The sequence below is a fragment of the Dermacentor variabilis genome, chromosome 6 (assembly GCF_050947875.1).
Source record: "Dermacentor variabilis isolate Ectoservices chromosome 6, ASM5094787v1, whole genome shotgun sequence".
Taxonomy (NCBI): domain Eukaryota; kingdom Metazoa; phylum Arthropoda; class Arachnida; order Ixodida; family Ixodidae; genus Dermacentor; species Dermacentor variabilis.
The window spans coordinates 174,672,489-174,696,909 of record NC_134573.1 but is presented as its reverse complement, the minus strand read 5'-3'; the positions used below and the strand labels follow the sequence as shown (position 1 = coordinate 174,696,909).

The 24,421-nt window shown below is 45.1% G+C and overlaps 1 long non-coding RNA gene across 1 annotated transcript in view; it reads left to right on the top strand.

Annotated features, from left to right (window-relative positions):
- Positions 1-4,656: 4,656 nt before the first annotated feature.
- LOC142584449 (uncharacterized) overlaps positions 4,657-24,421 on the top strand; it is a 116,291-nt gene continuing 96,526 nt past the window's right edge. Inside the window, exon 1 of the long non-coding RNA XR_012828792.1 lies at positions 4,657-4,881. This is a non-coding gene — a long non-coding RNA (uncharacterized LOC142584449). The remainder of the gene's footprint in view (positions 4,882-24,421) is intronic.

Genomic DNA, 24,421 nt, shown 5'->3' with positions numbered 1-24,421 from the left:
GGGGACAAAAAGGCTGCCTTGTTGAAGAGAATACGCCATGGCTGTGGGCGGCAGACTAGTGCAGCCACCTGATACCTACCGGGGAGATGGGCACAAACCTAGCTACCGGTAGTAAATGCCTGCGCTAGTCACTGCGTTATAGCTCAGGATAACAAATGCGCGTGGGTAATTTTATGCAATGCCTTGTACTCGAACACAGAATCTGTGAGCTATGGCGTCTGTGAATGTAGTTGGGCGGCCAGAACAAGCAGTACTGTAGCGGACGATGATGCAGCTCAGCAGAGTGCGCTACACTGACTGACGCTTGCAGCAGCATAAATAAATCTGGCTACTTAGGCTATTCCTTCGAATCTAAACTCATTTACCACGACGGAGCCATGTTTTACTTTGCATAGCGAAACCTTGCTTGCTTGCATCCTTACTCCTCAAGTAATGGCTCCACGGTCTCAAGAACAGAATTCTTTTCTTTTTTTTTTTTTTTGGTGTGCACAACACCGTCTTCTTTGGTTTCAGTATCATTTGCTGTGCCTTCTAATATGCATGAACAGACACCACCGCTCTCAGAGTTTGCATGGCGCCTAAAACATCTCACAAATTGCCAACTTCGAAAGCTGCGCGATAGCTCAGTGGTTCGTGAGAGCGGCTCCTCCCTTGCCGCTGGAGCCTGAGCTCAATTGCCAGTGGCGTTGAGGATGGAACCCCGGATAACGAGGTAGTCTGAAGACGACGCAATAATGACGACACGACACGACGCCGGCATGACGGAAAAGGCTGACGCACGGACTGACATAGCAAAGGCAGTATTGAGCTTGTCACTATACAGTAGGGGTAAAAGTTAAACTTGTCCGCAAACATAGATTGCGGCTATTCAGCATGATGAAACTTATCATGGAGGACTGAAACAGGTACCGCCATTCTATCCTTGGGTGGTATTCTGTAAGAGTAAACCTAGTGGACTGTCCATTTCGGCCGCTGCTGACTGGATGCATCTGTAAGAGCGAGGAGGAGTCGAGCGGCCCTAGCCGATCAGGAACGGTCGAAATAGACAGTCCACTAGGTGGACTGTTACAGAATACCTCCCCTGCTTTGTCCCCTAATGTCTCTGTCTATTCGCGGTTTGCTGCCGCCACTGCTGGCGACCTCGCAAACCAGCGAAATGAAATTAGGTGTGCGGCTACATGTTGCTTATAAAGATTGCCAAATTTTGAATGCGCAAGTCAGCTGCAGTTTTTTTTTTTTTGTCTCTACAAAAGCTGGGCAGTTATATTTCCCACCACCCACGAACTAAGTCATAGCGATATCATATACAAGGAGAGCACCGCTTGGATCAATGACGAAGCACGAAAAGAAAAAGACAGATTGGAACGGAGTCGTTGCGTTATTCCAATCCCTATCTATGGTTCCACACTAAACGAAAGCGAGCTGCACGTTGCGACCTACGTCGATCCCGAGGGAAGCGATCTCGGCTTCAAAATTCGGTCCAGGGGAATTTTAGCGAAAAGATTCGCCCGGCGTCTCGCCGCTGGGCAGCTGATGTGATTCCGAGAATTCAATCTCAGATTCCTCTGTTTGTGCTCGGCCGGTTTCACTCTTGAGTAAGACGCCCCAAAAGGCTGAGTCATAATGCCGCATACATGAGGACCGTTTAGACGCTTTCGTTTGCAATCGTAGTTTGACCTTGTACATGATTCTCGTTTGTTCCTTTTGTGTGGCGAGTAGGGCGCGTTGAAGTTCAGGTAATCGTTTCAAAACAGTTATCCCTTCTACGAGGAAGTACTGCCTGAGAAACTCCTGTGTAAATGCAATATGGCAATGGAGAAATTGTTTTTTCGACATCAAGTGCGCCAAAATTGATGAGATTCGATCCGCTTTTCTTTTTAAGTCTGCCGATTCCAATGAATGTGTATTTTAATAAGTCCGTTATTCCATCCCTTGTTTTGCAAAAGAATGTTAAAACTCGGAAAATTTTAGTATCTTAGGCAGCAAGTTTACGACTCAAACTCAAAAATGGAAAGCAACATCATAATTTTGTAAAATGTATCTATTAAGACATGAAAATCAGATAATGCGGATGTATTGTACTATGCACTGAAATATGCCACTAATTTGTGAGTGTGATAATTGAAAAGCCTCGTAAACAATGTCGAAATTCATTTAGGCTGTAAACTGATATTTCTAGCTGCCGTGGTGGCGTAGTCTCTCTGGCGTCGCGTTGCCAAGCCCGAGGTCGTGGGAACGAATTCCGGTCGTAGTGGCCGCATTTCGATAGGAGTGAAATGCGAAAACGCTGGTGTACCATGCATTGGGTGCACGTTAAAAAACCCCAGGTGATCTAAATTAACCCAGAGTACAACACGACAGTGTGTGTTATAACCATATTGCAGTTTTGGCACGTAAGTACTCAGAATTTAATTTTAATTTAAACTTATAATTTTCCGCTATACACGCTCTAACAGATGAATTTCAGAAAATTGCGATATATATTTTTGGTGCTGAGTTACAAATTTGCAAACTCTCTGCTTCAATTTTTTTTTTTCTGAAATTGTTTCAGACCCTTTTCGTGAACACTACAACCCTGACATCAAGATTCGGCTTCAAGCGGTTCGTAGAACTCAACGTTTTCTCCTAAATCCAACAAAATACATTCAAATTGGTTTAGCTGTATCGGACAAAAATTTTTTTGCGGTTGACATGTCCTTCAGTTAAGAAATTGGAGTACACCCTAAGCTAAAACCGCCCCTAAGAGGTCGTACACTAAAGATATCATTTCTCTTGAGAATAAAGTATGTAATTAAATACATATCATGCAGTAGATACAATTGGAAATGGCTTCTGAAGAGATGGAGCTAAATAACTCGTTAATAATGCCCACTCAGCGAAAACAAGAAAAACTGACGTTTCCTTCCGGTTCATTCTGAGCTGCAAGTTCGCTCTTTTATTCAATTTCGGTTTTCTTAAGTGGCAGTTACAGAAGTACTTCCAAAGGTGGAAGTAAGCTATTGTGACAAATATAATTATAACAAAGAACAAAGTTCAATAAAACTTAATAAAAATGTTCAGATGTCTGCGTTCAGATGTATTCTGCCTTCCCTTATTTTCTCTAGCCGCGAACTCCTGCACTAAATTCATTTGCTCGTTTATTAACTGCTTACGAATTTTGGCCTTCGAAAGGATTCATTGTCCCCAAAGCTAAGCTTAGAAAAGCAAAGAAATGAAAAGCAACGTACGCAATGACCTGGTCAGTTGTTTATCAATGTCAAATTTATTTATTGTGCGTTTTATTATTATTGCTTTTTGCATGTACCTATAGTAAACTCACACCATTTTCTGTTAACCTATCCTCGGCCTGCTGCATTGGCGACTGGTGTCGAGTATCTAAAAGTGAAGGGATGGGCAGTAGGCAGGCTCAAGCTTGCGGGCTTCCATCTTTATTTCCCATTTAATGAAGGAGGGTGAGGAAAAATCCGCAAAGAGACGGTTTCAAAAACTGATGTCAGGTATCACTTTGTAACTGACAAAGAAATTCAGTGCCTCTACGGATGTAACGTATTGCTAGACCTTGGAAATGTGAGAAACAAACGAACTGTGAACGATTTCAATGAACGAAAAAAATTAAGCAAGCGTTACACATTTGCGAAACGTTAAGGTGAGAGCCTGATTGCGTACTTGGCACACTTCTTGTCACGGTTAAGATACGCTTATGAAGAATCGTGACACCTCTCTATCGGAGCGCATGACGGAACTTACCGAAATCGCCGCACCTACTGGTAGTGGGACGGGCATGCAGTATGGCAACGCTGGCATGATGAGCGGCATCGGAGCCAGCTGTGGAAGAAGACAACGACGAACTCGCGAGCAGTAGCACAAGCACGCATCCCTTTGAACATGTGGCGTGTGCAATCAGGCAAGCACTAGGCACACCTTTTAGTAAGCAAGAGCTGTGGAGCAGCCTTGGCTTCATTTAAGAGAAAAAAGAAGAAAAAACAACCTTCCAGCGCGAAATGTGCCAAATTTTCTTTTCGAAGCCACTAATTTACTTTGTTTACAACATTCTTGAGAAATATGTGAGGTCAATTCGAGGATTTGTTAACATAGTTTTACTCTTTGGGGCGTCGGTCATTTTTCTTCACGGCGCAGTTAGGCCAAGGACACCTCCAACATAGACACCTAAAGCTTTCGCCTTAATAAGTAATCAAAAGTACGCGTATATTAAAGGAACTACAGAAGAATGGTAATGTGTAGGACGCCACTCAAACATATGCAAGAGTAGAAATCGAAACAGAATGCAAAATATCCACTAAGTTCATGCGTATGCGCGCTTTCAATATGCCAACGCCTCCTCCGTTTTTTAAATGCCAGCGCAATCGTTCGCTCGCGAATGGGAGCCGTTGGTGCGCCTTAGCTCAGTGAGTTGCCGCGATGCGACGTTACGCAGATGTATAATATAATCTAGTTCATTATACCCAGATGGTACGACTAAAATCCCTCAATAAAAAACAAAAGTAGCGCCATCCTTTGAAGATTGCCACTGTCGTCCTCCATTGCGCTTTCCCTCCGATGCTCGGCCCTCCCATTGACCGAACGCCGTCACGCGCATTTTTCTTGCTCGTTTTCGCTTCCGCCACCATCGCGGTGCCAAACATCGCGAGCGGCGCACGCAGGCACCGCGTTTCGCGCCTCCTTCGTGCTTTAGTAGCGTAGCTTCGTGTTCGCGATGCCGCTTGGCTGTGCTTTCAGGGGCAGCACAAGTGAAAGGGACGGTACGGTAAGTGACCTTTCCGTATTCCATCTGTTAAGCGAGACGCGGCACGGAGGAAGGTCTGGCTTCAACGAATCAACCGGGCTGATTTCAACCCAACGCAAAGGTCCCGGCTCTGTTAGGTAAGCGAGGGATTCTTCGCTCATCACTAATCTCATATGCTGCGCTTGTTTCATACGGCTTCGTTAGCTTTTCGCTCCCTTAAGTGCCACACGTTCGTGCTGCGTTTATTTGCAACTTTTGTGCCCGACTTCAATCAAGTCATCTTCAAACGCACGTGCTTTTTGTCGACTCAGTCATACATTCCATGGCGCTGTCTTTGTTTGGCCTGAATGTATGCGAACAGCACCTTTTGAGTGTATCGCCGTACGTTACGAAGCGGTCACGGTACGTAGGCAAACAGGCGCGCTGACGACGTACCGATCATTATAAGCCGTTATCGCTCTTTAGCGCCTCATCCATCCGCGTCGAACCATTCATGAACCGTGACCAAACGTACTCGGGCGGGGGTACGGCCGCGCAGACCGTACCTTGAAAGCGATCTGCGATGCCGGCAAAGAGTGCCGACTACTGATATAGTTAGGCGCTTTATGTTCTCGCCGCTTAGCGTTGAAGATAGACGCGCTGGGAACGCGGAGAGCGTCTTCGGAGAGCATCCGCTGGTTCAGCACCGCGTAGGCAGAGCCAACTCCGGCGCAGGACGAGGAGGGAGGAGATGGCGCTACCTCAATTTTATGTACGACTGCTTAAGTCACGCGAGCGTCTGAACACGGCGCTGCCGCTTCGGCGGAGAAGCGGTAGACGCTCCGTCCCTGCGCCTGTCAGGTTATCAGGCGTCTGTCAAGTCCTCCTCCGACTTCCGTCGCGAGGCGCCACCCAGATGGTATTCTCTCCTATGAGCGTAAAGCAGGCGCCAACGCAAGCCGACGAGTGAGAGAGTAGGAAAGAACGATAGGGAAGGGTGGTGAACGGTTGGATCGGCTGAATCTGGCTGGCATTGAAAAAAAAAGTAGAGGAAGCGATGAATACTCTAGAAAGTATTCAAAACCGCGGTGCACGCTTTGTCTTATCTTATTATTCTCGCTATGCAAGTATCTCTTCAATGAAACGAACTCTTAAGCTACCTGATCTTTCGTCACGCCGCAAATGTTCCCGTCTCTCCTTTCTTCGCAAAGTTTTTCATTTGAATCCCCTTTTGAAAGAAACCCATCTTGCCCCTCCGTCTCATATTTCGGCCCGCACTGACCACAGCCTTAAAGTCGGGGTGCCATTAGTGCCGCACAAACCGGTACAGTGACTCATTCATCCCTAGGCCAAGCACGGACTGGAATCGCCTTCCCGCATCAATCGCACTCATCATCGACTCTACCAACTTCAAGACCACTGTTCAGAATGCCTTTGTCAATATTTTTCTTAATACTATTTGTTTGTATTTTTACTGCATTACTTTTGTTTTCGACTCCACTCCTTTCTGTAACGCCCTCGGGCCTTGAAAGTATGTGAAATAAATAAATAAATAAATAAATAAATAAATAAATAAATAAATAAATAAATAAATAAATAAATAAATATACTTTTCATCTATGCTAAGATCAGTAATAAGGAATGGAAATATCGAAATAGAGGAAATATCCTCCTTTTCATGCCAGGATAATGTCACTTTTCAAGCGATGCGAGCGCGCAATGTCGTACGGAAACCCCTGTGTGAGAGCCCGCAATACTGTGAGTGCTATGCTACCATGTACATGCTAAGCATTCAACTAGGTCGGGAAATAAGCTTCAAGGACGGGCCCTGTCCAGACCACGCCAGCGTTCTGAACCCCCCCGCACTAAGCTACAGCACCTCGTGCACCAGCCACCCCTTTGATAATTTGAAGGTCTCCCGCAGCTCCCGGTTCTTACCCATTTACGGCGGCTGGTACTGGATATGCGGAGATGTGAGCGGTGATTGCGCGAACGAACTGCTTGCGAAATATAGCCAGTCACGGAGACGCGACATACCACAGGCTACTTCACTGGCGCATTTCCTGGCCAACTTCCAAATTCCGAATAACGCGCACTGTTCCAACACACGCAGAACTTGCGCAAGTGTTGCGCTAGCATTCTGGAGTGCAAGATTGTTAACGAAGCGCATTTTTCGCCAAAGCTTCGCAAAATGGGCGCTCGTCTTGCCGATGCACGTTTCCTTGGTTTCGTTCTTTCGCGCCATAGTATACTGATTCCAGTATGAAATTCATATCGACTGTGTCAGATTTCTATACGTACAAAAAAGATGTCATTTCAGGCCAGGCAGGTCCTGTCAATAAAACCGCCTTAAAAGGAAATAACGCGTTCAGACCCTCGTGCACCGATAAATGCGAGGCTTGTGTTCTAGACTCTTGTCTGCAGGCCACGGCCAAGTTTGCTTATGCGTAGAAGATGGATTGCCTCTGTTCGCGGAATAGAGGACATTTACACAAAAAGAAAAGACAATCAGCAGGTGGTCACTAGCATTTTCATGGGAACAACATGAACGTCTCCCACGACCTCGTCTTTGGACGAAGTAAAAGGCTGCAAATTGCGTGCGACTATGACGTTTACAGGTGGCCGTTTAGGGGCGCCAACCACAAAGTTTAGGTTTATATATAAAACGACAGATAGAGGATCACTAGGCACCGATTTGCATTCTACCCGTTGCCAAGACAGGAGTAATTCGAGATCGCTATAGAAAAGATCGTTGTCTCACAGTGGGCACGAAATGGGCTGAAAATGGATGTTGGCAGATAACGCTTAGAAATGCAGTGAGAGACTGAAAAAGGGAACGTAGCAGACTGGACTTAGACTGAATTTTCAGGGTCTTTTCTAAATTCCAATCTCACAACGAAATCTAATCGTGGAGTTAATCATGCAGCTAATAATGACGGATGTCAGCGATTGTTAAAGTTGAAGTAATATAGCTGCCTGCAAGCCTGAGAAAAAAATTAATAAATTAACAAATACTACCTTTGCCTTAATTGTTGAAGTCCTGGTTTTCTTTCCACGTTGTTTGAGAGGAAATAGGGAATAGGAAACGTGGTAAGAGCCCTGGTCACAAGTATCAGAATTTAATGCTTGCAAATACAAATACAATAAAATACAAATACAATAAATATAGGCACGGCGTAGAGGAGTAGACGGTCAATTTTTCATTTCCAGTCATGTTATATCCTGCTATATGCTATTTCTCGAGTGCAAGGAGTGCACTGTTGCCTGATCAACGTTCTCTGCATTTATGTTTCACTTTCTCGTAGTCACTGGTCGTTAGTCTGCTAGCCCCATCTTCTCGAAATACGAGAGGACAGGGTTGCAAGTGGTGTAGTACCACATCTCGGAGAATGACAAGATTTGTGAGCTCGGGGTCTTATGACGGACCCTATGACACCTCAGCTTGAACCAGTTATGAAGACGCATGGTGGAGTCCGAGACGATGGTGGAGCCTGGTGCAGTAAGTGCACTGGACACGCCCGACAGGCCATCGCGTAGCAAGGTCATCGACGTTGTCGCTGCATGCGTGACATATGGCTGGGTGTCGCGAAGAGGCGTCCAGAGCAAGAATGGTTGCCATTATGTGCGTCACTAAAGCGGTGCAGTGCGGTATATGCTCGCCAAAGAATCAAGGACAGAGTGAAAAATTTCTCTCTCAGTGAAATGCCTCCGTGAGTGACCGAGTTGTTAATGCTGGCCTTTCGTTATAGCAAACCATACAAGAGACAGGTTGTTGGCGAAGCCCTTCTTTAGAGTCACCCATTATTCGTCGATATAAGAGAAATCGTTTCTGCAGCCACTGCGCTGCGCTACCAAAACCTGGCGATTTGAGCAGATCAATATCAATCTCTTGTGCCGTGATGCATGATTGATCTCGTGGCGCCCACATCTCCCTCGTCCTTCAACTCTATTTGGACGCGCTTCAGCGCCATGTTCGGGCTCCTTAAGCTGCGCGCTCTAATGAATAAATCGGTGGCCTCTATACGCTGACCTGATCAGTGACCCACGCGTCTACACAGCCCACAGTACACCCTTGAGCTATAGGACCTGACTTCATTCCCTGTAGTAATACGTACCTCGTCTTGATGTCTGTCTCTCTATGAAACCCAGTAAAACCACAGATACCAAAGATATGTGTTGCAGGTACCAAACCAACATGGTGTTGGTATTTGATGGGACTGCCACATTTTGCACCAATTATTGACCACGACGGTCCAATGTACTCAGCGCTTTTAAGTCTTAAGGTATGTCAGGATTGCAATCTCGCTTCTCGTAACTAATCCAACAAGATCCAACCCAGAAAGCGCTTCGTGTTTTAAGAACTGTTTCTCACCGACTCATTACATCCACTAATTATACATTCGCTGCAACGAATGGCCTGATCCACTTTTCACGAACCAGCCTAGTGCAATGACTTATTTTTGAAAATGGACACAACCTTCTAAAAACGCGCTTTGTTTGGCAGACTCTTGCTTTAAGAAACTGCGCTATAGGGTGTCAGCTAGGACTTAGTCGGGATAGTTGGTGCTGACTCTTTAATAACTGCAGCGCGGAAGGTAGAGAGCGGACAGAAACAAAGTGAATACGCAAAACGCTGACTCAGAACTAAATTTTATTTGAAGGAATGAAAAGAACCAAATAAATCGCATGCGTAGACTTGTACGTTAGGAATACCTCCCCGGGCTCTAGCTACACGCTTTACGAAAACATTCCTGCAGTCTTCTCCTACTCCTCTCTTGTCCTTTGTGTACCTTCAAATGAAGTTCAGTTGAGAATAAACGTTCTGCGTGTTCACTCTGTTTCTGTACTTTGTCTTTCTGTCGTGCTGCAGCTAATAATGAATGTTGTCGGTGAGACTGAAAGTGAAGTCAGATGGCCGGCAGAAAGCATGCGAAAAAAAAGGAGTAAACAAACGATAGATTTCCCTTAATTAGAGAAGATTCGGTTTCCTTTCCACCACAATTCATTGCCAACCGTCGCAAATGAAAAAAGATGTCAACAGGTTAATAACCTCGCCCATCAACGACCTCGTTCATATGATTGCAACTTGTTGTTCATTAAGAAAACACATCTGGAAATTACAGGAAACTTCGAAACAATTACTTTGACCCAGACATCGCAGCACAGATAAGTAACATTAGGCTTTCACCTTGCTTACAGTGTAGTGTACATGAAACGTAAACGGTGAACGCGACTTTCCCAGAACAGCAAGTGATCGTTCGCGAGAGCCAGAGCGCAAACGGCATTAATTCAAGCGATGTGGCTGCTAGAGAAAGTTCAAGAATTCTATGATTTATTAGGGTGGAAAAAACGCGAAACTGTATCAACAAGTAACCGGACAAAATACGGTGCTGTTCCTTTCCTAATATCGTTTTCGTATGATTGCATCGTCATATTGTCTTGCTTGCTCTTTCGCACAACCTCAGCTTTGTAACCTTGCAACTAGCCAAGCAACGATTCGTGATACGTTACCGATTAGAGGAATACCGACATCACAGTACCTGTCGAAAATAAATAAATAAATAACTAAATAAATAAATAACAGCATATTGAAGTGACTGTTTCAGAAGGCGCCGGAAGTGCTCAAGAACGTACGTAAATCAGGAGCGATGTTTTAATGCGTGCATTGTGGGCTCAAACGGCGATAATGAAGCCTTACTACCAGTAACTAACTGGCTTATTCTCGAAACACAACTCTGAGGTAGCTTTGCATGCTTAGAAGCCATGCCAGATCAACCTGAAACGGCCCCTTGACTATGTCATACGGTGCTTTATTTTCCATGTTGCGGAGCAGAAGACCGAGTAAACTTTATTGCGAAGCAGAATGTTAATGGGGAAGTCCCTTGGTCCAGGACCTCACTGCACGCGCTCTCGGCCAGGTATGTTTAATCATCTATGAAAATTACCCGAGTGCGCCACCCAGCGAAAGCTGTTAAGGGAAGTTGAGTAAGAGGCTTGCCTCAACTTCTTCATTTATCCCCTGGAATGAAGGGAGAGCGCAATCGGGCTTTGCGTGTGGTGTGACCTTGGTGAGCTACAAAAAAGTAAGTACATAGCTACATGAAGTGTCTTCATTATTTCGGAGAATTTGGCAACGCCAGTTAATTACTTGAAGCACCATAGAGGCAATCAAGGGGCAACGATCAACGTTATAAATGGGACGAACGAGCAGTTCTTTTTCTTTGTTTTTAGTAGCACCGGCCCGACGACATTATGTTCCATCCAAATTTGCCATCGGCTTTAAGCTTCCTACTCGCAGACCACATGTCCTCTCCGAGACACATAAATGAGACTTCACCGTAATGAGTTATGCTAACGAGCATCTTGATAACGTGATTCGGGTTTCGCCCGCTAGCTTAACGAGCAGTTTGGTAGACAGTAACGTTAGCTCCCCACTGAAATTTTCCCTTATATTTGCTTCACATCTTCTTTCTCTCTTTTTCATTGTACCATTTCATTTTCGTGTAAAGCCTTTGAAGTAATAAGGCGTTTTATAGTTCCTGATAATATCAGCAGCTACGGATTTTGAAACAAGCATGACCAACCCGTTTCTTCTTGCAATTTACCAGGGCATATGCCTTGAGAAAAAGTTGTAATTTAAGCAAAGGAAAAATAATAGTGCGCATATGTCAGACGCCGGTAATGATATTTAAAGGTATCATAGCTCTTAACGGTTCGCTGTCAAAACAGGGCACGGTAATCTTAAATGCTGTATTGCGTCAAATATCTCGCTTTATCGATTAGAAACATCCGTGAAATCTGTCGACCAAATGTCATAAGTTATTGCATGGCAAAACACGACGATCATATTGCAGCTTGTTTCATTAAAGCCTGAAAAAAAAAGAACGGTTCCAATCTAAACAAACCGTAAATGCGTTATTTATTTCAAGCAGATACGTTGTCTCAAGATTAGGGAAAATTAGGGTGGACCACATTTTGTTTCTAGTTTGTTGAGATACTTCATCATTCACAGTACTGTTTTCCTAACACTTTCGTCGTAATGAGACGGGCGTGACAAAATCATTGCTCGTGTAGTGAGAGAACCACGTATTTCATAGACCACAACAAACACAACTTTTTCTTTTTCTTTTTAATAATTCAATACATATAGCATCGAGCGTCCCGGCAAGAGGAGCACAAAAGGATTGCAGGAACACTCATATAAGAACAACAATACGTGAAGTGATCCATTTAATTGATACGTCAAAGGCAGGAGAACTTCACACTACCAATTCAATTCAACTAATTGTTTGAGGTACGAATACACAGCAAAAGAAATAAGGCCATTTTCATAAGCACAAAACAGCCAAAACGACAGAAATGAGAAGGCGGGATGAATTGTACTGCTAATCCCAGTCAGCTCCTGTTATAGGGGAAAATGAGTGTTTATAGATATTTGCTATCGCTGATGCGGGCTTAGCGCTCAGAGAGAGAAAGAGAGAGGAAGGGACGCATAGAAATGCAGGGAGGTTAACCAGTAGTTACGGTTGGCTGCCCTTCACGGGGCGAAGAATTGAGGGGGATAAAAAGAGAAAGAAAGTGGAAGGAGGAGATAATGAGAACGAGAGGCGAGCACGTACAAACCGCGCACACTATACAGCGTGGTAGGGGGCGGCGTTCTTAAGGTCTATCGGGAAGCCCCGTAGACCGCAGGAACCTTAATAACGCGAGTAAGGCCTTCAGCGTGGATGTCCTTTGCGAATACTGACCTAAAGCTTTGAGTTCTGATAGTGGACGATTGTCCAACTGGTCCAGTGCTCTGCATATCATTAGCGCTTAGACTGTGTTTATGATGGGAGGACCTGGTTGTGTCTTTAACTATAAAATTTTCCAGACAAATGCCAAACTTTAAGAATTAGAGTGAGTGAAAAATTCGCAAATGTTAAACATTTGCAGAGGTAAACGTTGAACAAACCGGGTTCCTTTACGTACCTCTATATTCATTTAGAAGTAGAGAACTTTAGCCACCGATGTCAACACATTGTTCACGATTTCGCAGGTGTGAGGCCACCCACTTAATGACGTATGCAGGAACCACTGCTAGTTGTATTTTTTATAGGAGTTTACTGTGTGAAACCTTATCGAATGCCTTTGAATAATCTAATATGCTTGCGTCCAGCCGTCTTCCGATTTAAAGGATTTTCGCAATATCGTGGCCGTTTAGGTGCCTTGGTAAGTCGTGATAAAAATTTTTAACCGCACAAAACGAGGAGGACGGTGAAATTATTGAAGCAGAGATGATTGATAGCTTAAGAGATAACTGTGTGTCGAAGCCGCCCATTGCTTTAACTTCCAATGAATTACAATACTAGCGTCGTCACTGTTAGGTTTGCTAGCTTCGTTTGCATGATGTTCGACCAAAAAAGAGCTCATTTACCGCTTCGCGGGTCTCGATAAAAATTTTGCAAGTTAGCGCTCGTGTATCTTCTTTCACCGTCCTCGTCTGGTTGTGGGTTTAAATGTTTCTGTCACTTTCGCAAGCTCTTCACCAGTCAGAACCAGCTGAGTAGTAGTTGAAGAACCGCGCCTAAATCCAAGCGGATTCCAGCTAAGAATTTTTTTTGTGCTCCAGAAATTCGTTTAGCTGCTTTGCCAAGATAAGTCCGAGTATCTTGCAGTAAATATACGTGGGCGATACTGGACGGCAATTATTAATTTATGATCAGCTACTATTCTTGTCGACTATTTAAATAAGATAATCAAAGAGTTACTGAGAGTTTTGACATACATTAAAAAAATCTACAGGAATGCCACTATAGGCCCAGGTTATTATTTTTTTCCCTCTAGTCATAAGAGGCTTTCAGTGACTTCCTCAAGAAGTATGGGAAGTGAGGGGGGCAGGGGGGGAGGGGGCGGGCTCATGTTGTCTTCTGGAAATGGATTGCTTTGGTCTGGATTCGACTTTGAAAGCAGGCACTGAACATGTGTATTAAATGCTCCTGCATTGCCTTTTTTGTGACTGAGAAAATTTCATCAACTAAGACAGCGCAGATGACCACTTTGTTTAAAGATAAACAGACTCCAGCAGACTGGCGAAAGCCAGTTTGCTGGAAATACGGAAGTCGTCATTATGCAGAATGAATTGATGGGTAAAAGATTAAAGGGGGACGCGCTCCGATTCAGTGATAGCATCTGTTATTTATCTACCTTTGGGTTTCTATCACAGAAAAATGTATTATAAAAAAACGCAAAAAATTAGGAGATTTCTGTGATTCTCAAGCTCTGAACTCATTTACGACAGCAGTATGTTCTCACAGCGAGCGCCGCCATCTTGCCAAGAACAACGTCTTAGAGATGCACACAACGTCATCGTTGTCCGCTAAAGCGTTGCCTGCTGGAGCTTCCGAAATCAGTCCACAGACGCCGCCACTCTCGAAGCTTGTGTGGCGCCCACAATTTCGAAGACATAACGAAGCGTTAAATCTGTTCAATGGCACATTGTTGAGCGGATCTAGCTCCCAACTTGCCATAAAGATAAGAATTAAAATCCCGTTGGCGGTTGTCGTCGGCAAAGTATTACTTTTCTTCACTCTATTACGAAGTTGAAGCTAAATACGTCGTCTTCACGTCATCTGCGTAACGGAAAGAACAGGTGGATGGACGGGCGAATGGACGGACGGCACATCAAACCCAGTTTTTGGCACATTGCCATTGCAGTGAAAATAATTTGAAATGTAGAAACGAACGTGAGCATTACCGCTACAACAGCCATTGGTTTTCTGTCTGGCTTATTTTAGGAGAACACAGTTGTCCCTGCTTCCAGATACAGAATATTTTTGCCCTATTTCCGCACAGCAATATTTGTTTCCCTGTTCTTTTTCCTTGCTGACCCAGTACTTCAAGCTGTTCACTTCTGCGCGTGGTCATGGACGCTACCAAGAGGCCTTCAAGAATCACCGCGAAAGGTCGGCCGGGTGTTCACGCTACGAGATCAATAGGTGGACGTAGAACAGTTGGGACGTGAGCAAAAAAAAAAAAAAAAGGAAAACTTGAGCAATCAAGTTCAATGATGGTCGGCAGTCAAACGACCCTCCATACTAGAGTGGAGAGCCAGTGGCGGCTTCGTTTACCCCGGCTTGTTCGAGAGACGTGCGCGGACGGACTGTTTGTCGTCGAACAGAGTGTTGACAAAGGGCTCGCACACTTGCCGCGCTGCGCGGACGTCGCTGGAACGGCGTCTCAATCGAGAGCTCTCGTTCCTCCTCCCGGTTTCCTTCCCGGCTCCGTGGTCTACGCGCTTCCGCAGTGAATGTATAGTTAAGTATACTTGCGCACGCTGACCGAGCATCGGAGAATGCTGAAGCAGGCAAAGCGGTTTGGAGACCAGAAAGTGCCGCGAGTGCCGTGGGCCCAGGCTGGACTGAACGTTGTCCGGTCGCGAGCGCTCGTGTAAGGAAGTGTGTGTCAACAATAGACGATACCACTAATTAAATGAAATACAGCAGAAAGTTGGCCTAAAGTTGGCGACGTCGAACAACTAAATTAACGGTGCTCAAACTCTTCGCCATCACGGACCTTTAACTTTGTCGCATGTCATGCTGGAATATTGTCGAGCTCACTTACTTTTCTCTCGCTCTCTCTTTGCTGAAAATTGTGCACATAAATCTGCACTTCGTGTTTTAGACATAGTAATTAAACACACATATTATCTTTAAGTGTTTAGGTGGTTCTTATGTTATTTCTAGTTGACTGTTGAATGTAAGGGTAACAATATTCGATGAAGAAAACAGGAAAGCAGGACCGCTGACAGCAGGCATTAAATAAAGTTGTGTCTCACACCAGTTCGGCATAGGCGCTGTATTATTATACTTCATGCTTATGTGATAGTGAAATCCGATAGGTTAGCTATAATTTTCTTAGGCATTAATTTTGCGACGAATATAACAGCCGGTGTCAACGACACCTGAGAATCACGTCTGAAAAAACAAAGAAACGCTGTCTTAACAGTTAAAATCTTTATATCAGCAGTTGCGTTCCTTCCTTTCCTTTACACAGCCGCATGAACGAGCCCGCAGCACAAGTTAACTGCCACCGCGTTATCCATGCACAGGTGATATTCATTTGAAGAACTTGAACGAATTAATTAATTAATTGGTTTACGTTGATTGGGTTTAACGCCCCCAAGCAGCACTGGGGCTACGAGAGACATCGTAGTGGAGGGCTGCCGATTTATTTTGACCACCTGCGGTTCTGTAACGTGCTGCTCTTTAACGTTTTATGGTACACAGGCACGTACCCAGGATATTTTTTCGGGCTGGGGGGGGTGGGGGTGGAGGGGCAACCCTAGGTAACTTTTCTATGAAAATGAGGAGCGGGGGCACCTTTACTAGTACAAACGTGAACAATGCCCACCGTTTGCCATAAAGACGCGTAAATCCGCAAAAAAAAAAAGAAAGAAATGAAATAAGGTGCATCTCACAAGTGTACGTCTGTGACACACACCTCTTCCTTGTATGACGAACAAAGGACCACATCAAATAGAATCACGCAGGAAGGAAGCGCAGAAAGGACACTGCCAAAAACAACTAAACAAGCGAATCTAACATAAAGATTTCTAGCAGCATTTCTTGAATTAGGTCTGGCAGCATTATAGAAAAATATACAGTTATAGAAATCACAGTTCTTTTGAATCCCTCGTTTACTACTCTACCAAGCGGCAAAACCGACTCGTATTGTTATTTGGGAAGGTGCCCTTCGATGCGTGGATGCCGGTCCCGTACAACCATGTAGAGCGCCGGACGCTACGGTCCTAGACGTACTGCGCCCACCGCAGGAGGTTAGAAAAAAACCCACATAAGCACAGCAGAGAAGTGGCTACGTCAGGAGGCTCGACTGATAAGTGTACAAGCGTCATTAAAAACACACGGAACCGTTCTCAATTTCCAGCAGTACTTTCTCTACTTCCTTTTTATATAAAGATATGTTCATCCATAAAAATTTCACAAACAACGGCTAAATTTGTTAATTTCTGCTTTTCCTTCCTATTTGGCCGCGTCCTCGGCTCTCTCCCTTAGTAGACCGCGTAATTTCTGAACTCCTTTCGACTCATGTTTCCAGTTGTCAATTTGTGCGAAAAGTGCTGTACAATTAGGGAAAAACCAGACGAGGTAATGGGTAACATTCATGTTGCTTATGGGCTTAACAGTTATTGCAGGGTTTGACGACGGACGCTGTTTGGCATGATCTTATTTTACACCTTTCTAACCCATATTGTAGGTATACGGTTCCGAGGATCTGCCAGCGTCACGGCGAGCCATCACTCGAAGAAGTAATGAGGCAAAAGGAAAAGTTAAACGCAGGTGGCGTTTTCCCCAGCCGCAACTCGTTGCAAGAGCATACAGATAAGCTTACTGTACGAACTGAATCCCTTTCCTGGTGCCTGGATGAGTCTAAACAAAGAACGTTGAACTAACGAAGAGACAGCGAGGTGCGTGACCGTTGAATAGACAGTGACAACTGAATGCATCTCGAGTTAATCGCGCGAGCACCGATCGATGAGAAAACTAGCCTTCACACCTCAGGAGATGCCGATAACTACCGCCATATAAAAGGAATGAAAAAGGCAGCAAAATGTTGACCGCCGAATAGCAGTCAAGTCTTAAGCTTTATTTGGCGGCGCTTTAGGAATGTGTGTGAGGAGTGGTGGCGTGGGCGGTGGGAGAGGGTAGATATGCCACTTGATTTCCGGGGGGGGGGGAGTGCCGGACCCCATCGCCCTCCCCCCTTTGGTACGTGCCTGAGGGTACACGAGCATTTTTTCGTTTCGTCACCATCTGAATGCGGCCGCCGCGGCGCGGAATCGCACCTGCGACCTCATGGTCAGCAGCAGAACTCCAGAGCCGCCGCGCCACTGCGGCGGGCGCAAGTATCTCTCGCTCACGCTCTTGTTGCAGCAGACGTTTTGGAGAAAACTTGAAATAGGTGACAGAAAGCGTTGTTTGATGTCGTACGGTGTCAGACGCCGCAAGAAGATGTTCTTCGTGCTATCAGGTCACCCTGCTGCTGATAGAGGCGCCGAAGACAAATGATCATTACCACAGCCATTAGAGTTTAAGACACGACTTCGAGGAAATATGTCGAGCCATCTTCTTTTTCGTTGCAGTCGAGATAATTGAATTTGTCGTCGGGTGCAGTGTTTCACAAGCACGCCATAGAGGCAGCGACCGCAGGTCCTCTTTGAAGCGGGCGTTATCACTGTTGAGTTCTTTGTTCTCGACGCCCGGATAACGATGACAAGTTTCAGGTTGCGGTGACAGTGGAGGCGTCCGACACTTGGGCAACGGCCAACAGCAACCCTCATTTCTGGCGTGCTGTTTCGGTCTCTTTTGAAAGGGCTTCTTCTTGTCTCTCGTATTTCCTTTCGCAACACTCTGGTCAGAACGTCTCATTCATTTTTCACGCATCGAATCACGCCAGCTTGGTGGAGCATGTGGTTCGCGATATGGAGCTTCGCAACCACTTCGACGCTAAGGATCTCTAGAGAATTACTGTCCCTTCTTTCGGCACTCTCACTTGTTTTGCACAACAGAGTGATGTCTTTTGTTTAAATAAAAATTACATGGGAACAGTGCAAATTTTATGTTACCGGCGGCAATTATAATCGGACATGCTATTCGCAAGTTTTATGCCTTGCAGGCTTTGGAAAGTTCCACCAAGATTTATTCATTCGCGTTTGCCTCATTGGCCCAAGATTTATCATCAACATTTTCGTCATAGCTTTGTTATAGCGACGTAGATAGTTGCCTCTTTTTCTTTTTCCTGTTCAGTGCCCTTCTTGGACGCCACCGTGAATTATATTATTCTGCACATGTTCAGAGCCACGCTCAAGTAGCTACAATCACCCTCTGTGTGAAGTGTTTCTGCCGCGCGCGCTTCAGTTTATCCACGCCCTGCTCTTCGTTGTCGATACGGAAGTGATGTCATGCAGAGCGAGGAGTAGGCATAGCTCTAGCGTGATCAACTACCACAAACAGCTTGCAAATTGCGCCATGAACGAAAACCGCCGCACTATATTGGTGCTTTGGAGCTGGCGCGCTGCTTGGAGCCGAACAAGTAATACTTCATACTGGGATGAGTTCCCGCAAAATTGCGGTAGTCGTGAATAGGGTATTGTGCAAACAATGACGTTCCGCCGACATTTCTGCCAAACGAGAAACACGATACTTCGCGATGCACTCAGGATATATGTGGCGAAGATATGTCGTGAAAGATTTTCCAAAAGAAATGGCTAATCATGAGAAGATTGAACAGTGACGAGCCGGGAAACTGAAAAAAAATCACTGTTCTACTGTCGACAATGACTCGCAACTGCTTCTTTCTTTGTATTGTAAAGTGAAGAATAACATAGACAAAGCAATAGCCAGGCAAGAAACAGAACGCTATTAATCTACACGGCTATAAGTGAGGATGTCTGATATTTACGTTTCCAGCCTGTCATGAAGCGTTAACAATAAAAAAGGCGCTCTATCATCAAAGGATTGTGATATAACTAACTTTCGGAAATTTCTTTTATTAATATTGTAACTGGAAGAACTAAGCTTTCGATGACTATGTTAGATTTTACGCTGCAGGTTGGCCAGTTGCGCTGGGAGAATACTCGTTCTTTCTTCTTTTCCTTCCTGCACAAAGCAAGTCTTAACAAGTTGCTCCTTGAACGGCGCCTTCAGTGCAGTGACGTCAACTCAGTTTCCCTCCTAGACGGCAGTGCTCGTAATCTGCAGCTACTCTTTCAGGTCGCGCAGGCCCAACGAGTCGCTGCCAACGGCGCTGCTCTAGAGGAAGAAGCAGATAACGCTGACTCTTACGTTCATCACCCTCGCTACAACAAAAATGTTTGTGCTGCCCTCTTCTCCTGAAACGTGTCCATCACATTTCCTAGAAACAAGGGAAAGTCGGTGTTGGGGAACAACAATGGAATGCCATCACGGTGCGCTCTCCTGTGTTTTCTTGCACCCTTTATCCTTGTTTCGCGCGTGCAACTGCATCAACAGAAACAATGTTACACTCCCCACTGCTGCCACGTTCGGGAAATGAAGGTGCTCAACGAAGCGGGAAGCCCTACGCTGGGTGTGTTGCCATTCTTCTGTCTCGTGGAATCCCGCCCGCCTGTGTGATGTTACATCGGCTAACTTATTGATAACAAGAAAAAAATGATAAAGTGTTTGCAGGGGCGCAAGCACGACGAAGGAGGGAAACTGAGGGGCTATACTATTAGTAACAGCCTTATATAAAGAACAGAGAATGAAGCCAAGGGAAGTATAGCGGAAATTAACTCGTTTTAATTGAACCCGGTGATTATTTACAGATGAGGATTCAATTTTAAGGTAAACGTCATATTATTAAGAACGAGAAAAAAAAGGGGGGGGGGGAGAGAAGAGGGTTAATGTGCAAAAAGAAAGAACAAATATATATGCCGTCTATGGGAGCCAGGCTCACAGACCAGCTACGGGCTGCTAGACGCGTGTACTACTTCGTGACAATTCTGATTTATTTGGCTTTGCACATCCCAGGACTACTCACTAAGGTTAAAAAAAGTGTGTTTTTTGCCAAGACAGCGTAATCCGTGAATTTGTAAATATTAAATGTAGCGAAAGAGAAAAGTTACTCAAGGAAAAATGCCTCTCAGGTACTCCCCCCCCCCCCCCCTTTTTTTTTTTTACATGTGCATGAGCTTCAAGACCGAAATGATAAGGCAGCGTAGCGGCATTGAAAAGGGCGACCAACTCGTACTTGAGCTCGAAGGTCAGATCAGTTTCACAAGTAAAACAATGTGGTGCTTTTGTAAGTGGATTGAGTTCTGGGGTTTCACGTACCAAAACCACGATTTGATTATGAGACACGCTGGATTAATTTTGACCACCAGGGGATCTTTAACGTGTCCCCCATGCAAGGGACATGGACGTTTTTGCTTTTCGCCCCCTTAGATATGTGGCCGCCGTGGTCGGGATTTGATCCCGCGACCTCGTACTTAGAAGCGCAACACCATATCCGCTAAGCCATCGTGGTTGGTTGCTTGCATATACATGTATAGGTGTTCTTTGATACCAGGGTCCTCTGCCTTACATCAATAATTCGAGCACTGGGATGAAAACTTTGAATTGCTTTCTTTGAATGCATCCGTCTTTCACAATCATTACCGCACAGTGGTACACTTGGAATAATTATAGGCGCGTGGTGGAAGTGGGTGAGGGGAGGTCAGCATTGGGAAAGAAAGGGAGCAAGGATACATGGATCCAACGGGAACGATCACAACGTCAGGATCTTTCACGAATGGACCTCTCTGAGGAGTGCCCATATATATATCTAGTTTTGATCACTAAAAAAATTTAGTTATTTGCTTTTACGTGCCAAAACCACTTTCTGATTATGAGGCACGCCGTAGTGGAGGACTCCGGAAACTTCGACCACTTGGGGTTCTTTAAAGGGCACCTAAATCTAAATACACGGGTGTTTTCGCATTTCGCCCCCACTGAAATGCGGCCGCCGAGGCCGGGATTCGATCCCGCGACCTCGCGCTCAGCAGCCTAACACCATAGGGTTTTGATCACACAATGGATTAAAAGATCAGTCGCAACCAGCCTGAATGGTTTATGTTCCTTTCGTGAGACTTCTTGAATCTTTCTTGACTGATAATTAGGTTGGGATTATGGAAAAAGTTTGCGCAAGCAGGAAACGTGTTTTGGCTTCAGCTACTGTTGAAAGTAATAATAATATAATAATATTTGGGGTTTTACGTGCCAAAACCACTTTCTGATTATGAGGCACGCCGCAGTGGAGGACTCCGGAAATTTTGACCACCTGGGGTTCTTTAACGTGCACCTAAATCTAAGCACACGGGTGTTTTCGCATTTCGCCCCCATCGAAATGCGGCCGCCATGGCCGGGATTCGATCCCGCGACCTCATGCTCAGCAGCCCAACACCATAGCCACTGAGCAACCACGGCGGGTACTGTTGAAAGTAATGATGACGACAAGACAACTTGCCCTAGTGAAAAAAAAAAAAGACCTTGCACGTGACGCGATCGACCGAAAGAGAAAGCAGCTGAAAAAAAAGAAATTAAAGATATATTTCTGCTATGTTACTAACACAGTGAATGACAATAAACCTTTGCTAACTAAATCGATTTGTCTCAATAGAAATTTTTCAGTCTGTTTAAAGGCTTCCATCGCTGTGCAAGCTTCGCTTGCTCATCTCGCCGGCGTATTGGTAGTGGTTGCTTCGTCATTGCGCGCACTTGGAAATAAATGAGGTGGACAGAGAAGGTACGCAAGACAGCACTATGGAGGTTCGCATTACTGAAGTCAACACAACATATATAAAATATACATTCTGACATCTTGAGAATAAATCAAACACTCAGCTTGCATACAGTCAGTGCATCTAGATAATATCTATCTATCTATCTATCTATCTATCTATCTGTCTGTCTGTCTGTCTGTCTGTCTGTCTGTCTGTCTGTCTGTCTGTCTGTCTGTCTGTCTGTCTGTCCGTCCGTCCGTCCGTCCGTCCGTCCGTCCGTCCGTCCGTCCGTCCGTCCGTCCGTCCCTCCGTCCGTCCGTCTGTCTGTCTGTCTGTCTGTCTGTCTGTCTGTCTGTCTGTCTGTCTGTCTGTCTGTCTGTCTGTCTGTCTGTCTGTCTGTCTGTCTGTCTGTCTGTCTGCCTGCCTGTCTTCGTTCATTTCGTTACTTGCAGGCCCGTTCAGGCCTTACAAAAAGGGATAGATGACAACAAAAGATAAACGAATAGCGAGGAAAATAACAGCAAGTTTTTAGTGTAGGTGATGACAAATTGCAGGCTTGAACATAGTGGCATCTTGGATGCAGATGATCGAGGCGGGGAGATGATCCCAGTCGCTGCTAGTACTGGGAATAAGCGATTCAGAATACAGATTACTTCTTGGTAACGGAACACCTATTTTGTCTATATGGCCAATGCGCGGGGATGCGTAGTTAAGAGTGATTGGCAATCATTGTTTCCGATTTTCATTAGCAAAGTATGCTTTGTGAAATGCCCATAAACGGACAAATTAGACGGCGCAAGGACAGGTGGGGAAAGTTTAACGCTTTCTTTTTCAATTGCGAAACGCTAGCAGTCAGAGATTTATCGACTGCAATAAACCTAGCAGCAGTGGTTGTGGGCCGATGGCAACAAGGACGTAAGTGTGTTATATAGTGTACGGGTCCTAGACACATGGGGGGGACGGGGACGCGTGCTCTTGTTTATGGCACACGAAAGCCTTGTACGCTAGTAGTTCTAGTGGCATAAGAGGAAGATAAGTGTTACGACGAAGTTACTCTTCACGCCACTCTTCCCAGTGAACGAACTTGTCTATTAGCTTAGGGTCACTATGTAGGTATGTGTTAGCTGCTGCCTTGCCGAGCAGACAACATGGGTCACTGTCTATGTGTCCGAATAGAAAACTCGTTGCTGGATGCTGTCAGGAGGAGGAGTAGATTGTAATGAAGAGAAAGGAGAGATCAGGCCTGGAGAGCGTGTCTCTAGCCCGACCTTGCATACAGCATGGGTTATTGGGTATGTGGGTATGTGCCCTAATGGAGAACTCAAACTGTAATTATGCATCACATAAACATAATAAATTCAAATGAAAGCAACCGAGTCGACTTAAGTACTCGCAAGAACAATGAGCTATAGGCAATAAGAATACTTTTAAGGAGGAGGAGGAGGAGGGAAAGAAGGGAGGTTAGCCTGTATTACGTTAGCCTGGTTACCTTGTGCTGGGGAAAGGGTAAATAGAATAAACCTATAAAGTAAGAAAAAATGCACAGAACAACGCGTTGCAACGTGCTATAGCTGTCAAAGTCGGTCGCACAATTCGCAAGTCATTCACAATCTGAGCAGAGCATTTAAGGCCTTGAGTGCCGAAACTAGCCTGGAACAGTGTCCTAAAGCTCTTTCCCGCGTCAAGGGGCAATCGTCCAGTTTTTCGAGTGCGGTCGCGCGCGTTTTTCTTGCCACACTGTAACGGGGACAATCACAGATGAAGCGCTTCATCGTCTCTTTGTAGCCACAGTTTTCGCAAGTATGGCTGTTGGCAATTCCAATGCGGACGGAATAGGCGTTTGCGAATTCCACTCCAAGCCACAGGTGGCACACAAGTGTTGCTTCTGCTTGAGTTATGGATACATGGTGGAAGACGAAGTTGCAGACGTTGATTCAGGCTGTGGGGACGTGTGTTGGTAAACTCACTCGTGTTTCACAAAGAGTGCGTAATTAAGCTCGCGTTCGATTGAGCGAAGCCTTGTGGATGCATCTGTCCTCCGCAGTGGTGTTGGTATGCAGTCGACACCATAGTGTCAGAAAGAGCAAGTATGATAACCTGGTGAGAGCTGTGTCACCGAACACATCAGCTTGAAATAGGACAACAAAAGAGCATTCTTTGCCTCCTGCGGATAAAAATTACTGAAGGAAATATGCTTTTAATACAGTTTGTACATAGCAAACAATTATATTCAGTAACTAATTCGCTCCTGTAGTGAGTACTTTGCCAGCACTGCTGATGAGTGTTAATCATTAATTAATGAGCTCGCAATATTAATCAAAGAGCAAGAACATTGTCGCTAGACGGTGTCGGGGAAAAGATAAAGAACGTTTTGCCTAAATGAATTGTGCTTTCTTCTGCAAATTTTCCTTCCGTTAAAA